Raw genomic sequence first — 7,101 nt, 5'->3', positions numbered from 1 at the left:
TTCCTAAATTAGGTTTCCACGTTAAATATTGGTGTCAAATGTGTTCATGTTATTTCTCTTATATTTTTTCCACTAAGTTAAAGTAATATTAATCACAGTAACATCTTAAGATTTTCATGTTAGGTGTTTGCCTAGCAATTTCAATGTTTACCGAGTTACAAAAATTTTCTCTGTGTTTGTCAAGCATCAACAAAGTTTAGTATTTAGAGTTTGTTTAACACTAACATTTAAGGGATCTAGGACTTTTTTTAGTGGTAATTGATTCAGCCCTCCCCTCTCAATTACTTCTCTTATATTTTCAACAAATGGTATTATAGCTTTTGGTGCTTGCAGAGAAGGTTTTAAGGACCTAAGCTAAAGATCAAGATGTCTTATAGAAGAGAGATTTCCAAGTTGAACCGAGACAATTTTGCAACATGGCAAGGACTTATGAGGTTACATCTAGCAACTATCAGTGATTCAGGTTGTAAGTATCTTGATGCTAAATATAAAACTCCTACTAGAACATTATCAATTGAAGACATTGCTGAGAAGAAGAATCATAAATTATGATGATTGATATTGAATCTGCTCTTAATTATGTCGAATTTGATGAAGTAAAAGACTGCAAAAAATCTCATGTAATGTGGATCAAACTAAAAGACATTTATGGAGGAGATGACAATGTAAGAAGAGCTAAAGCAGAAAGTCTTAGAGGTCAATTTGTTCAGATGAAAATGAGAGAAGATGAAAACATTTAAAAATATGTGGAAAGAATCAAAGCAAGTATGAGTGCAATCAAAGCATCTAGATGAGACATTGTTGATATTATAGACGGAGTAACTAAGAGGGGGGGTAAATCAATTACTACAAAAAAAAATCCACATATCCCTTAGATGTCTTAAATAACTAGTTATTGTTGATGCTCGGTAAACACAAAAAATGTTGTAACTAGATAAATTAACCTGTTATTGATCTTCAAGCATTCATGCATGCAAAAGTAAATAAAATGAACAAAAGAGACACCAGATTGAACATGGAAACTTTATATGGGAAAAACCACCAGGTAACTAGCTACCAATTTTTACTCTTCTGAAGTGAGCCCTATTAGGAGCCAACCCTGTTAAAGGTTACAATACAGTACACAAGTTACAATATAGTACACATAGGAGTTCCAACTGGTTTGCAGTCTTCCATACCAAAATTTTTCAGTATCTCCTTGATGTATTTAGATTGAGTGATATAGATACCATTCTTTTAGGAATTTGAAGACCAACAAAGAATTTTTCTTTTTCCAAACATTGACATTTCAAATTCCTTGTTCATTTGCTCTAAAAATTCTTTGCAAAGATCATCATTTCTTATGAACAAAGTATCATCTACAAATATCTCTGCCAAAACAATCTTATTATCTGGTCTTTCCTTTATGTACAAACTACTATTATCATTAGTTCTTTGAAAATCAATCTGAATAAGATAGTTATGCAGTCTTTCATACCATGCTCTAGATGCTTATTTCAAACAATACAATGATTTATGCAATTTGCAGACCATGTCCTTCTTGTTTGGATCAACAAAACCTTTAGGTTGTTCAATGTAAACCTCTTCATCCAATATGCCATTGAGAAATGCTGACTTGACATCCATCTGATAAACTTTGAATCCTTTGTATGCAGCATATGCAAGTAAGGTTTTGACACCTTCCAATCTTGCAATAGGAGAAAAAATCTCTCCATAAACTACACCTTCTTCTTGAGAGTATCCTTTGCATACCAATCTAGATTTGTTCCTTGACACCTTACCATCTTCATTTAACTTGTTTCTGAATACCCACTTAGTTCCAATCACATTTTTGTCTTTAGGTCTAGGTACAAGAGTCCATGTTTTTTTTTCTCTATATGTTCTATCTCTTCATTCATAGCTTCAATCCAACTTTCATTTTCTAATGCATCTTTGACATTTTTAGGTTCAAAATCAGCAAGTAAACAAGTGCCTTTCAACTTACTTCTTGTCATTAATCCTTCTAATTTATCTCCAATGATCCAATCTAGTGCATGATGCTTCCTAACATACTTGGCTAACACAAGCTCCTTTCCTTTTAAGTGACTTGCATTTTTATCCTTCTATGCTTCAACTTCTAGTTCTGGTTCTGGTTTCTCGGGCTCGATAGGTGTTGATTTGGTAGCTTTTGTTTGCAACTCGGTAGGTATTAGCTGAGTTTGAACTTCCTGCGACTCAGTTACTGAAGACTCTGGAGTTGAAGATTTTTGATTGACATGTGTATTTGGCATTGTATCAGGTTCAATGTAAACAAATCTCCTATAGTCTTCAGGTTCCCTTTTTCTTTCTTCTTCAATTGTTTCTACAAACTCGTCAACTTTCACTTGTGCACTTTCCATGACTTTGTGAGCAGACAAATTCAAAAATCTATATGCTTTACTTTTGCAAGAATATCCCAAAAATATTTTTTCATCACCCTTTATATCAAATTTACCTTTTCTAGATTCTTTCAAAATGTAACATTTGCTTTCAAATACTTTTAGGTAACTTACATTGGGTTTGTAGCCATACCATACTCATAGGAGGTTTTGAATAAGTCATTTTTCAGCTATACTCAGTTCAAGGTATGAACTACAATGCTAATAGCTTCCTTCCAGTATTTGATAGCAATGCTCTTCTCAATCATTAAGGTTCTTGCGCAGTCCATGATAGATCTGTTCCTTCTTTCTGCTATTCAATTTTGCTCAGGAGTTCCAGGTCCTGAAACTTGTCTTTTGATTCCCTTTTCAATGGAAAATTTATTGAACTCATGTGAAATGAATTCACCACCTCTGTAAAACCTCAAGCATTTTAGTCTTTTGCCTATTTCCTTTTCTACTCTGGCCAAATACCATTTGAACTTTTCAAATTCTTTTGATTTCTCTCTTAGGTACATGACAGTCATCATTCTTGAATAATCATCAACAAAAAGAAAGAAATATCTTTCACCAGTATAACTTTCAATGCCAATAGTTCCACACAAATTAGTATGCACAATTTTTAGAATTTCTTTAGACTAATAGTTCTTGCTTTTAAAGCTAGTCTTTCCCATTTTGCCAATTTGACAATTTTTGCATAGACCAAACTTAGGTTTCTTTATGTTAGGAATGCCTCTTACTTTCCTAAATTTACTTATTTTTACCAAGTTATCAAAGTTTACATGACATAACCTCCTATGCTATAACCAACTTTCTTCAACTTGAGCAATAAAACATGAACATTCACCAAGCTCAAGATAAGACAAGTTACCTTTTGTTTGAGTGCCTGATCCAATCAACTTACCTTTGCCATCTAGCAATCTTGCTTTTCCATGCATGAATTCTACTTTAAATCCATTATTGAGTAGTTGTTCCACACTCAACAGATTGTGCTTAAGTCCTTCTACCCAATATGCATTATCACATACAAGTTCCCTCGTCAATGAGATTCTTCCTTTTCCTTTTATACAACAAGGTTAATTGTTACCAAATCTTACATTGCCACCATCATAGTCTTCAAAATGTTCAAACTTAGTTTTATCACTAGTTATGTGATGAGAACAACCACTATCTATAATCCATGTATCATTTATGCTCATATGAGAAATGAGTGCCATTTCTTCATCATTATCAGACTCATCTTTTACAACAATATAAACAATTTCATCTTCTTCTTTATCATCAGAATCATTAGAATCTTTAGCCATGAAACATGTTTTCTTACCTTTATCCTTGAATGATTTGAAGTCTTTCTTGCCATTGCACTTGTGACCTTTCTTCTCATCCTTGTTCTACTTATTTGGGCACCTAGTAGCAATATGTCCAATTTTTTCACAAGAAAAATAGATTAGAGGAACCTTACCTTTGTATTTCCCTTTGCCTATTGAATATCTCTTTGCTAGCAGAGCTTCAACCACCTCAAGATCACTGTCTGGACTCTGTTCTGATTCTTCATCACTATCTGACTGAGGATCCTTTATCTTCTTGCCTTTTTCTTTGAGTGAAAGCTTGGCTTGAAATGCTAATTCAATGTTCTTGGCAGCTGGAACATAATTATCATAGTTGTCTAGCTCGAATGCAATCAATCTTCCAACCATGGCCTCTAAATTTATTTTATGATTTGCTTCACATCTTCTTTCTTGAATTGTAGAGACTCTGATTGCATAACTAGGAAGTAGAGTTTTAAGAACTTTACTTATAACTGTCTCCTCCTTGATATCTCCTCTAGATTCTTTGATTGCACTAACACATGCTTTAACTCTTTCAACATATTTTGCAATGTTTTCATCCTCTCTCATCCTCATTTAATCAAATTGTCCTCTCAAATTTTCTGCTTTGGCTCTTCTCACATTATCATCTCCTCCATAGACCTCTTTTAGCTTGTTCCACATTTCAAAGGCAATTTTGCAATCCTTGATGTCATCAAATTCTTCATAACTTAGAGCAAATGCTATATCTATCATCATGTTGTTGAGTCTTCTTTTCAGCAATATCATTGATAGATAATGTACCAGCAAGTCCTGCATATTTTTATCAAGGTACTTTAGTCCTGAATCACCAATAGAAGCTAGATGAAGTCTCATTAATCCCTACCATACTAAGAAGTTGTCCCTGTTAAGTCTTGAAATTTCCCTCTTGTAAGACATCCTGATCTTTAGCTTAGATCCTTGAAATCTTTTCTTGATAGCACCAAATGCTCTAATACCAATTGTTGGGATTATAGATGGAGTAATTGAGAGGGGGGGTGAATCAGTTACTACAAAAATAAATCCACAGATCCCTTAGATGTCTTAAATAACTAGTTACTATTGTTACTCGGTAAACACAAAAATTGTGGTAACTCGATAAATTAACTTGTTACTGATCTTCAAGCATTCATGCATGCAAAAGTAAATAAAATGAACACGAGAGACACCAGATTCAACATGGAAACCCAATATGGGAAAAGCCACCAAGTAACTAGCTACCAATTTTCACTCTTCTGAAGTGAGCCTTGTTAGGAGCCAAACCTGTTAAAGGTTACAATACACACTATTAGGTGTGACCCTGTTAGAGGATTTAATCACCCTGTTAGGAGTGGCCTTGCTAGAGGTCTTTAGAATAATTCAACTGAATTATCACCTTATTAGAGGATTTACAAAAATGGTTAGAAAGTAAAAATGAATTGATCTGAATAAGATACAACTGAATTTGTTGATTATAGATCTCTATTCTGCACTATTAGATCCTTTTCGATCAAATATAGAGTTGATGCACCTCAATGATCTCTGACCATCCTTCAAAATTTACTTTCACAATAATCAGTCTTCCTTCTCATTCACATTACATCAAATCCATCACTTACACTTAGAATTCACAACTTGACTTCTTATATATACCATTCAGACTATCAAGTTGGCTCATTCATAAGTTGCATTTACCAATAAATCATGCATCAGTCGGCTACAAATATTACTTTAAACAAATAAACTTTATTTCATAAAATAATGAAATCCTCCACTGGCCGACCCTGCTCGGTATATACTGCTTCCAAAAATAATTTCCTGAGTTAACCATCTTAACTCAATTAACATTGCAAAATTTCCAAATCCTTTGGTTACCGAGTTAACTCGGTAAGAACTAAATTTCCTTTGTTGTCCATGAAAGCTCAGTTAGAACTATTTCCTACACTATTTTCTCTTGATGACCGAGTTTTCTTGGTAGCAATTAAATTTCCTTTGCTAACCTTGAAAGCTCGGCAGTGACTGAATACACAAGGTAAAGCCTGAGAATGCTCGATAGACACTATAAATCTTCTTTGCTAACCTTATAAGCTCGGTAGACTCTGTCTTTTGCCTTGCTGACCAACTAAGCTCGATAGACTCTATCTTTTTCCTTGCTAACCAACTAAGCTCAGTAGACTCTGTCTGATGACTAATATGACATTTGTGTAACATCAACGACAACACACAATTGAACAATTGTATCCAACTGACATTGATGACAAAATAGTTGTAAGCAAGGTACTTAGAAGCCTTCTTCCTATCTACGTAGTTAGAGTGTCTACTATTCAAGAGATGAGATGTGATCCAAATAGTAATATAACTTTGGATGATCTAGTTGGAAGATTGACAACTTTTGAGTTGGATAACTATGATAACTATGTTCCTAGTTCCAAAGATATTAAGTCTACATTTGAAGCCAAGCTATCACTCAAGAAAAAGAGTAAGAAGTCAAAGGCCAATCAATCAAGAAGTGAAGAAGAAATAGAAGAAATTTTTGACAGTGATCTTGAAGTTGTTGAATCCATACTTGTAAAGAAATATACTAAAGGCAAAGGAAAGTACAAAGGTAAGATTCCTCTAATCTATTTTTCTTGTAAAGAAGTTGGTCACATTGTTGCAAGGTGCCCAAACTAAGAAAACAAGGATGAAAAGAAAAACAATAAGTACAAAGGAAAAAAGGAATTCAAAAACTACAAGGACTACAAAGACAAAGGTAAGAAATCTTATTTTATGGCTAAAGATTCTGATAATAGTGAAAATGAAATGGTATATATTGCTATAAAAGATGAATATGATTATGAAGGAGATAAAATAGAACTTATCTCTCATGTTAAAAAAAATGATACATGAATTATTGATAGTGGCTACTCACATAATATGACTGGAGACAAAACAAAGTTTCAACATATGGGATATTATGATGGTGGTAGTGTGAGATTTAGAAACAATGAACCTTTTTAGATAAAAGGAAAAGGATGTATCTCTTTGACCAATGAACTTATATAACATAATGCTTCTTGGGTTGAAGGACTAAAGCATAATATATTGAGTGTGGCACAATTGAATAACATTGGATTCAAGGTGGAATTTATGAATGGGAAGGACAAACTGCTGGATGGAAAAAGAATTATGATTGGATCTGGCTAACAAACAAAAGGTAACCTATTTTATCTTGATCTTAGTGAAAGTTCATGTATTATTGCTCAAGTAGAAGAAAGTTGGTTATGGCACAAAAGATTATGCCATGTAAACTTTGATAATTTGGTTAAGATAAGCAAACAAAAAAGAGTAAGAGGTATTCCGAGCTTAAGGAAACCTGATATGGGTCTATGCAAGAATTG

This window comes from Cupressus sempervirens, chromosome 10, assembly GCF_028749045.1.
Source record: "Cupressus sempervirens isolate cs-2001-9-10 chromosome 10, ASM2874904v1, whole genome shotgun sequence".
NCBI lineage: Eukaryota > Viridiplantae > Streptophyta > Pinopsida > Cupressales > Cupressaceae > Cupressus > Cupressus sempervirens.
This window is presented reverse-complemented; position numbering follows the sequence as displayed.